At 41.6% G+C, this 11172-nt stretch overlaps 1 non-coding gene across 1 annotated transcript; it reads left to right on the plus strand.

Annotated features, from left to right (window-relative positions):
• The first annotated feature begins 4995 nt into the window (after positions 1-4995).
• LOC116639636 lies at positions 4996-5103 on the plus strand. The gene has a single exon (XR_004300886.1). It is a non-coding gene; the product is annotated as a U6 spliceosomal RNA (small nuclear RNA).
• Positions 5104-11172: the final 6069 nt, after the last annotated feature.

The following is an 11172-nucleotide window of genomic DNA, read 5'->3' on the forward strand; positions in this document are numbered from 1 at the left end:
GACCTTCTGCCTGACTCAGTCCCTTGATTCAAATGTTAATCTCACCTCAAAACCCCCTCAGAGACACACCCAGAATAAAGTCTGATCAAAGTCTGGATACTCTGTGCCCTAGTCAAGTTGACACCTAAAATCAACCATCATGGTGGCTAAAATACTGTGCTAAACATAAAAGCAAAATGAATCAAGAACACACTATGTTCCAGAAAGCTTATGTACATTATATTATGAATCCTCAGACAGTCGTTTTTATTTTATTTTATAGAGACTGATGGATTAAATAAAATATCCAAAGTCACATGGCTAGTAACTGAGAAGGATGGATTGAAACCCAGATCAATATAACCCAAATCAAACACTGTCTTTCCAACGAGGTCACAAGATATGTCCCAGGTATTACAATTCCTTGATTTATTTGTTCCTTCAGAACCTAATCACCTTAGGATGTTATCTAAATCCATTAAGATTCAGACACTAATAATTCATCCTTCTTTTTTTCCATTGTTTATCAGAGATTCAGGACCCACAGAATACTCAAGCACATACAGACACACACACACATGTTTGAACACCCTTTACACTAGAGCAAATCCTTGAAGTTCCCCTAAGTATGCCATTTTTTTTTTGGTCATATTCCAAAGCATTTTACAGATGCTTTCGCAGAGAGAAAGGTGGTGCTGTGGTGTGTTGGCTAAGTCCCTCCTCCCTCAGGTGCCCTACCTTCCCACCTCTACCTGACAATAACTATGAATATTGAAGGTGTAATGTGTAAGCATGAATTTACATTCTTATCTCTGTCTGTCTCTAAGCCTCCATTGATATCCTCACCCATACCCATACCACCACTCCAGTTAACTTGAATATAGGAAAAATGACTACTGTGTTTTCTTTTCAGATGCTTCACTATGGAGTGATGTGATTTTTTTTGAAGGTTGCTTCAGTTTGGGAAGCTCTGAGGGTTGAAAAGTCACATACCTGGTATAGAAAGTGGAATAGGAATTAGATCTTCAATGAATAGGGGAGAATATTCCAGGGAAGATGAATAACAAAAGGTTAACAAAAGCCACTGGATGAGGGCAAAGGTGGGAGTACAGAACATCTGAATCTTAGTGAATAAACAGGAACTGTGGGAAGAAAATCTGGAAAGACACGCTGGGCTAGATGGAGAAGAGTCCAGAGGGCCATTTCAAATATTTGTGTCCTATTCTAGATTTGGGTCTGCAGGAGGCTTTCGATCAGAGGGAGAGTGTAAAATACTCAAATCCATACTTTATAGGTCTCTGTAACTAGACAGGGTGATTTTACACCGAACAATCTTTTTTACCACTAATTTCTCATTCATCTATCCCTTTGGCAAGCACTGGGACCTCTCTTATACGCAAGACAAAGTCAAACACCTCTCAGATAGTTGCTGTACAACGAGAGATGAATGTGTTATAGGAGCATCAGGCACCAGCCGTCATTGGAAACACATCATGGTCCCTGCTCCATGCAGCTGAAAACTCAAACTTTGGAATCCACCAGACTGAAGGGTGAGTCCTGGAAGGAGCAGGCCACTTCATTCCCTGAAGTTCAGTCTCCTTCTGTTGAATAAAGGTCATAGCATGCATGTCGTAAGCTCTGGAAAGGTTACCACGAGATACGGTATAGAGTTAGACACTTAGTACCATGAGAGCCTCTGTGCTCCCCCTTTCTCTTGCGTGTCTAAGTAATGGTGAACAAAAGGACACCACCTCAGGGCTGCTAACTGCTATCCACAGTGGGAGACTGTATCTCTGTCTGGCTCCAGACCCAAATACACAACTGCCTAACAGACACATCCATCTCACTGTTTCTCAGCATACTCAAATTTGGTATGCCCCAACCTGCCAAAGCTCACTCTGTCCTCATGTTTCACTCTGTCCACAGCGGCGTTATTTACTCAGACACTCAAGCAAAATGCCTGAGTTCCACCAAGTTCCTTCCTCAGCCCTCTTCCCCCTAAAATGGCATTCTCACTCACACCCCTGCTTTGCTGTGTGTTCTCTCCCTGGGTGGCCAGACCGACGCTTCCAGGTAGCTCCCACTTGGAACACATCGAGTAAGGTGGCACAGGGTGCGTGCATCAGACATCTGTTCAATAAACAAACCTGTGGTTTTCACGGCTTGATATGGAGAGTACTGGTAGGTTAAACACAAAGGAAATAAATTACGGTTTGTTGTTAGCCTCCAAAGAGGGAAAGACAGACCAATAGAAATACATTCGGGAAAAAAATAAATAAATAAAGGAGGGGGTGGGGCAGAGCTAAAGAAACCATTTATTCCACTCAAGGGTGATGTTTACAACAGGAATCATAGAACAGGTAATGCTCCTCTATATCTCCGGCGAATGATTTGAACAGAGCTAACTGCAAAGAGAGTGTGCTTCTTCTCCCAATAGGGCTTATGTACAAATTTTAATGAATTCTTTAATTCCAGTAATTCAACCTTAAAGCAGATCTATTCACTTTTCCCTTAACAGCACAATTAGTGCCCAGAAAGTGTATTCCCCTGGATGTTGCTAATGTTTTTAATGGACTAAAACTGGAGAACAGAAGCGAGCAATTCAGAACACACTGGTATGTAACAGAACTTCTTGGGCTCATTTGTTTTTCAGGATGTATAAAGATATATTTTCATTAATTTAAAAAAATGATTTTATCGAGGTGTGATTGACACACAAGAACACTGTACGTATTTAATACATATGACTCCACAAAACCATCACCACAGTCTATGCCGTAAACATACCCATCCCCTCCAGAAGTTTCCTCCCACCTTCTTTATTGATTACTATTATTTTGTGTTTGTGAGAAGGTCACTTAACATGAGATCTACCTTCTTAGTGCATTTTTGTGTATACAATAGGATGTAATTAATTACTGGCAAAGTGTTGTACAATAGGTCTCAAGCACTTATTCATCTCATATGACTGAAACTTTGTACCCTTTGACTAATAACTTCCTGTTTCCCCTACCCGCCCCTGCAACCCCTGGCAACTATCATTCTACTCTCTGCTTGTATGAATTTGGCTATTTTAAACTCCCCATATAAGCGGTATCATGTAGTATTTGTCCTTCTCTGTGTGAGTAATTTGGCTTAGCAGAATGTCTTCCGGGTTCATCCATGTTGTCACAAATGGCCAGATTTCTTTCTTCTGTAAGGTTGACAAATATTCCATTGTATGTATATACCACATTTTCTTTGTCAATTCATTCCTTGATGGACATTGATGTTGTTTCTATATATCTCCCATCTTACACCTAACAAGTCCATCTCTTAAGATGATCCTATCTTCAACCTGGTCTTCACTTGATCTCTGCTCTTCCTATCTTATATCGGTGTTGGCCCATGTGATCAAACTATAAAACTGGAGAGCCTTTTTGACACTCTTCTGTTTTGTACCCCCGTGCACAATCTTTACTTCAGTGTGCTGATTCTACCTTCCAAACTTGTCTTGGATTTACCCACTTACCTCTGCCTCTCCTGCCACCTCACTCAGTCTAAACCACCACCACCTCTTACCATTAGTACTGAAATACCCCACTCCTTTTCCTCTGCACCCTTGCTTTCACTCCGTTGTATCAATTCTATGCACAGCAGCCTAAATGATATTTTGAAATGTCACTCCTCTTAAGCCAATACACTGCTTAAATTCCTTTAGGGTATAAACAAACCTGTTTGCACTTAAATTTCAGATCCTTGTGTGGGATCCATATGCCCCCATACCCCATGTATTGCCAACTTTTCCAATCACCTGTTCTCTGGCTTTCTCACTATGAGTCAGGAATAGGAGCTTCCTTCCCCACTGATGTCTTTACCAAATCGATGCATGCTGTTGTTCCAGACTCTTGATATCCTCCTTGCTGACTCCCTGTATGGCTAACCCTTCTCATCTATCCTGTCTCAGCCTATACATCACTTCCTCCAAGAATTCATCCACAACCACCGTATATAAGCAGGTATTTAGCAGAGGAACAATCTCTCCCACTTGTTTCCTTCATAGCATTTATCACAAGGTACATGCTTCCTGAATTTTTCCTTGCTGTCCCTTCTCCTTGGTAAATTGCAAGCTCCATCATGGCAATAAGTATGTGTGTTTCACTTACCAAAGTATATGACTTACAGAGTCTCTGCCATATGGGGGGTACTCAGCATATATCTCAAGAACTACTTACTGGCTTACTGGATGAATGAATAAATGTCTCCCATTAGTTTTGAGAGCTAGCTGCTCTTAAAAAAATTAAAGCCTTTATTCAATAAAAGTTTATTTCATGCTCATAATGTAGTTCAATGTGAGTATTCCAGGTCAAGAGATTGTCCTAGGAAACCCCTTTAGCAGAGACTCAGTCTTTTTATCTTGTGCTTGCTCCAACCTCGATTCCCAGAGTCCTATCCATGCAGTTGTGTATGGGAAAGACAGCAGAGGTCAACATAGGAGGGCATTATGGGGTGGACCTGGAAATGTCCCCACTGCCCACATTCCTCTGAACACTCATATCAGATGAACCATCACATGTCCTTGCCTAACTGCAAAGGATGCTGGGAAATGTAGTTGAGCTCTGTGCCTGGGATATAGGTAAACAACTTGGTGACCAATCTATCCACCTTTGAAGAATAATCTTAATCTCAGGCATATGAATCCCTGTATTGCACCTCAAATTTTGCTACAATTTCTGAGCTACACTTAATCAATACCATATGAATTCATGGTGTGAAGTAAAATTGTCAGGGAATCATTTGGGTATTTCCAATCATTCATTTAAAAAAAAAGGGGGGGTGGGGTCACTTGGGTGGCTCAGACAGTTAAGTGTCTGACCCTTGATCTCAGCTCAGGTCTTGATCTCAGGGTGGTGAGTTCAAGCCCTGCTTTGGGCTCTACACTGGGCATGGAACCTACTTAAATAAACAAACAAGCAAACAAATAACAAATAAATAAATAAAAATTAAAAAAATTTTTAAATTTAAAAAAGGGTGTGAGTGCTCGCTTTGGCAGCACAGATACTAAAATTGAAATGATACAGAGAAGATTAGCATAGCTCCTGTGTAAGGATGACACATAGGGGTGCCTGGGTGGCTCAGATGGTTAAGCGTCTGCCTTCGGCTCAGGTCATGATCTCAGGGTCCTAGGATCAAGCCCCGCATCGGGCTCCCTGCTCAGCAGGAGGCCTGCTTCTCTCTCTCCCTCTACTACTCCTCCCTGCTTGTACTCTCTCACTCTGTCAAATAAATAAATAAAATCTTTAAAAAAAAAAAAAGGATGACATAAATTCGTGAAGTGTTCCATATTTTTTAAAATAAATAAATAAATAAAATACATAAATTTAGAAAGGGTGTGAAGGACAAGTCATACAGGTATCCAAACACCTGGATGACAGAAAAAAGAAAAATTCTATTTACACTTTACATTTTGTACTACAGAACACATAGTAAATGAGGAGAATCCTATCATTCTTATGTTCCCAACTCTGATCTGGATAATTTACTGACTGTCAGTTATGTAACTCTGCAAATGCAAAGTCCCCTACATGCAAAGATTTCTGGTAATAATTTGAGATAATATCCCACAGTAAAAAGTCTTGACATCTAAAGGGGCAGTGGACAAGTGATTTTTTTTTTATTCTTTCTGGCAAGGGCAACGACTCTGAGCACTATGATGATAATTAAGACTCCCCCTTAAATTCAGAACAAATAGGAGTAATAAAAGGACAGGAGACAAGGGAAGCTAATGAAAGAGCGCATACGTGGAGCTCAGCAAGCATCCTCAGCAGAAGAGGTATGGGAGTGGCATATTAAGGAGGACCTGGAAACTGAGTAAAACGTAATAGAATTAATACTATGCTGGGGGAGATATTTGTGCTGGTAAGAGATTTGGGAAAATGTACTCAGACCTTGGAATGTCCCTTCAAGTTTGTGAAGGGCCAGACTGGAAGGGAGCTGAAGCCTCTGTCCACTCCGAGCATGAGCGAGGGCATGATAGGGATTAGTGAGGCCTGGTGGACCAGTCTGTTCCTCAGGGTCTTCTAATGTTTCGGAATGTTCTGGAAGGAGGTCAACACAGTGGTGCGACCGGGGTCCTGACCTCTGTAGATGTCCTCAGCAGTGCCCACTTAGCATAGCCATGAAGGAGTGTTCTGTCTCCACCTGGAGTGGCGTTCAGGCCAAGACTGTGGTGAGGGCGCTGGGCTGAGCAGGCGATCCCAGCCCAGGCAAGCAGGGGAGAGAACATGGTTGTGAGATGAAATATAAAACACCAGGAAAATCTGAATTCCAGATAAACAACAATTTTCTTTTTCAGTGTCCCCAGTGTTTCATGGAGCATACTTACACTAAAACACGAGCAAACAAAAACACGATGTGGGTTTGTATATATGTGTGACATGTATATATACATACATATGTATTGTGTGTGTGTTGTATTATTCTGTAAATGTGTGTGTATTCTTGTTAATCTGAACTTCCGATTTTGGAGGTGTCCTGCACTTATATTGGCCGGATCCGCTAACCCTCAACTAGAAGATACAGAGGATAAGAATTGGACCGTGTCCCTAGAGAGGCCTTCTTCAGGTTAGAAAAACCAGACACAGTAGCAACACACAGAGCCTCACAAGGCTCTCAGCACCTAGACCTAGCGGACATTCCCTGACTTACCCGCACCGCCTAGGTGGCGGCAAGCACATCCCAGTCACAGGCACGGCTCAGAAGTATTCTCCCTCTTCGGGCTCTGCTCTGTGAGCATGTTGCTTCACCAGCAGTTACTGTGCGTGGACCAGACCCTTCCCACCCAGAAAACAGCACCAAATCCCTCCCCATTGGTAGCGGCCAAGGAATCAAAGGCAGAGATGTTTAAAAGAAGGAATCCATTTTATTTGGCATGGTACTGTTAGCTGTTTCTTACAGGTAGTAAATGTTTCCCTTTCAAATTAAAAATATCACCTCTATAAAACCATCTTGGTAGCTCTAATGATAGAGGTTGTGACCCCCTGGAGCCCCACATGCATCTGTGAAAGGTAATTCTCCACAGACACTGTGGGGTTTCATGGGGTGAAACCTTTGGGGTATGACTCGGTCCCTTTCATTAATAGTCTATTACAGACTTTCTTTGAGAGCTGAATTATAGGGATGCAGTTACTAAACTCACAAAATGTGTGGTGGCAGAAATTAACCCAAGAGCTTTAAATTATATCAATTTCTTGATGGATCACTAATCTACTTTTTGGACTTCTTATTGGAATTTAAAAATAGTCCCCTCTTTGGTCTTTTCCATAATCTCGTATCAGCCACTTTCCCCCGACTGTGACTTCCTTACAGTAAAGTTATCAGGGTAAGACCCATTAACAACAAATGGATTGAAGCCGGACTCCTGGGTGTTCAATGAGATACACAACAGTAGCACAGAAATGAGAAGACTGGAGAAGGAATGAGTTGGCTTTGGTGGGCAGAGATGCTGTAGGGCAAGGCCATGCATGGTGGCTGCTGGTCCCGGGACTAACTGTGGAGAGAATTTGGAGCACATGAGCCCACAGGGGACATATAGAGACTTACAAGTGTGGGGTTTCCCACAGGGTCAGTGAGGTCAGACTAAATTGTACAAAGATGAACCAATATTACAAACAACTGGAATCTGCTCAGATATGGTCTGAATATGTATCTAAATACAACATAAAATTTATCATAGGTTTGATCTCTATTTCTATATATTGATTGATAGACATATTGTGGCAGCTTCTGTGAATGCTCAACCTACGTCTCTTCAGCAAATATCATCCCGGACCTCTGAAGGAGTCCTAATGTAAGTACCTATCACCTTCCACATGGGGCTTTCTCTCACTGGGTACCAGCGAACTGGCAGTCCCCATTTCCCATTCCACCCACCTCCCCTCTGGCAACCACCAGTTTGTTCTCTGTAGTTAAGAGTCTGATTTTTTTGTTTGTTTGCCTGTTTTTGTTTGTTTTGTTTCTTAAATTCCACATATGAGTGAAATCATATAGTATTTGCATACATTATACCCTCTAGATCCATCTATGTTGTTGCAAATTATAAGATTTCCTTCTTTTTTATGACTGAGTAATATTCCTGTGTGTGTATATGGGTGTGTGTGTGCATGTGCGCGTGCACAAAAACCACATCTTCCTTATCCACTCATTTATGGATGGACTCTGGGTTTGAGGCATCTTTGATGCTGCTTCCCACAGGTTCCAACAGGACTGACTGCAGCCCACACAGAGCTCTTGCTCATTAGCACCGGCATCGGCTTTCTCCTCTACCTGCTATCACTTCTCTCCTACCGATGTTTCCAGGGTCACCTTCCAAATAAATCGCTTGTCTAAATTCCTTGTTTAGGAATTGCTTTTGAGAATTCAAACACAGAAAACCATGCTCATGTCTATCTGTCTACCTGTCTCTTTTCTAGATTACCTGTAAAGTGGTCAAATCTTTAAATGTTAACATGCCTTACAGTATGTTATCCTCATTTATGTCCATCTGATTACATCACTTTAACTCTCAATTTTATAGAAAAGGCAGTTATTTGACACTTATCCATTCATGAGAGCTCAGAGCCACGATGTCTACTACATTGTGTACTTCCCCTGAAATTAGGGTTGCCAGGTGTGGCAAATAAAATATATATACCACCAGTTAAATTTGAATTTCATGTAACCAATGATTTTTTTTGTTTGTTTTAAGTATTTCCCATTCAATATCTGGGAAATACTTATTCATATATATTCATCAAATATATGTTCATCTCAAATTCAAATTTTTTGGGGTGTCCTGTATTTTATTTGATGGTCCTAACTGGATGAATGTTAGAAACCTGAGACTCCACAGTCTCAAAAATCCTTTCCTATCACTCAAAATAGTCTTTCTACCTCTTTAGACTTATTCACTTTTCCACCATCACCTCAGTTTCCCAGGGTGGAAACTGAGGTCACCTGCTCTGTTTGGTCCTGGATCCCATGTAAGGGAATCATCCCTCCCTACCAGCCGTTCACCCAACCCAGGGCCCAGGATTTTGCATACAGAAGGTAAACTCTGATCCACTGCACAATCCACTGATTAACTCACTAAGGTTTTGGACCCACCCTCAATAAGCCCTCCCACCCTCTGAGCCACACTAGATCACCTTTTAGCTGGTTTAGTGAGTATAAAGTCTAGAATCCCATTTTTCAAGCCTCCTTTTTATAGACCCACCCTACTTCTCTGCTTGATGATTTAAGGAATAAGGCCAACATTGCTTCTTTTAAAGCCGTAGAGTCCAGGTCCACCTGCAGCTCCTACAATCTGAGAAAATGCAAATTTATTCAGAAGAGAGGATTACCATGAATGAGAGCCATGTGGAAAAGCAACTTTAAAATATTTTTTCTTGATCTTGAAAACCATCACTGGGTTTGGACTAATTGGGTATCCAAGTACTTCATTATGATGGGAGACAGAATTTCTACATCTTTTTTAAGATTTATTTTTATTTTTATTTATTTGAGAGAGAGAGAGAGAAAGCACGAGTGGGGGGGAGGGGCAAAAGGAGAGGGAAGAGTAGACTCCCTGCTGAGCGTGGGGCCTGATGAAAGACTGGATCCCAGGACCCTGAGATCATGACCTGAGCCTAAGGCAGACACTTAACCGACTGAGGCACCCAGGTGCCTCAGAATTTCTACTTTTTGATCATGGAAGGAAGTAGTTGAAGGAGAGAAAAGCAATCAGTTTTCTTTCTCAGAGGCTGAAGTGAAATCTCATGAAACCTCACATTCAAAGTCACCAAAACTTTACTCTTACATGTAAGGGCAGTGAGTACGGCTTGTCTATCAGTCTACCACACAGGGCAGCCAGCAGAGACAGGGGGATGCATAAATTTTTGCTTAAGGAATTGTTCAGCTCTAGTTGCTAAACTTGAAGAGGGCCATTGGCCATCTGGACCATGTCCAGAGGAGATCAACCAGCATGCTGAACGATCTAGAAACAGTTCCAGATGATGGACCTGGGGATATTTAACTTGGTGAAGAGAAGGCACAGGGAGACATAAGAGTGATACACAGATATCTGAAGGACTGCTGTATATATATATATTTTTTTTATTTTTATAAATCATTTAATTTTCATAATGATTTAAAAGGGGTGGCACATTATCTCTACAATCTGAAGATGAGTAAGCTGAGCTGGAGGGAAGTTAATTGGTCTGCATGGTCATACACCTTAGAGAGAGGATGGGGATTGGATGCAGCGGGAGTCTCTGTCCTTAGCTACCGTGCACACCACCTCGCCATGCATGAGTTTCCACCAAGTGTGGAGCATGTTCTCCCAGGGCAATGAACAACACCAGACTTAATGTAATTCCTATATGAAAGACATTGAGCTGTGACAAGACATGCCATGGCTCACCCTCTTCCCATCATTTACAACAGAGTTCCTAGAGATTTAGCTTCATCAAAGTAACTCTCTTACAGAATGTGGCAGAATCCAGCAAAATACTGTGACCTGGTCTGTTCCTTTCATCCAATCTCAGAGAGTAGGAATATAGTTTAAAGCCTCAGGATGTTTTTCTGTTTGTTTTGGAGTCAGCTCTATCTGCTCTGGGATCAGATCCTGGCTTTGCCACTTCTTAGCTTTTTAATGTGGAGCCAATCACTTCTCTCTGATTCTCCAAGTTCCGCAGAAGTAAGATGGGGATTCTGTTACACATTTATGGAGTTAAGCGGATTACATGTGTTCACGTACGTAAAGCACTCAGAATGGCACCTGATACAAAAAAACACCGTCTATATGTTTTATTTCATTATCTCATCTGAGGCTGACCCGTAAGCTCATCTCTGCACCTCACCTCTCATCCAATGCCTGTTATCTCTCTCCTTAAATCAAAGGGAGGAGCTTGTCATAGGAAAGGTCCTGTAACTTGCTCAGGTAACAGGATTAGTTAAGGTTTCTCAGGAAAAACTCTGGTTACCTGTGCAAGACAGTCTCTCAGATCTCCTGAATATACTGTTTCAAGGGTATTTAGATAAACTGCAATTTATCACAGGCAGAATGGCTGGCCTGTGTCTTATTAAATACCAGCTCGATGTCCAATGGAAAAAAGACAGTCTCTTCAACAAATGGTGTTGGGAAAATTGGACATCCACATGCAGAAGAATGAAACTGGACCATTTCCTTACACCACA

Source organism: Phoca vitulina, unplaced genomic scaffold, assembly GCF_004348235.1.
Source record: "Phoca vitulina isolate PV1807 unplaced genomic scaffold, GSC_HSeal_1.0 scaffold18, whole genome shotgun sequence".
NCBI classification, from domain to species: Eukaryota; Metazoa; Chordata; class Mammalia; order Carnivora; family Phocidae; genus Phoca; species Phoca vitulina.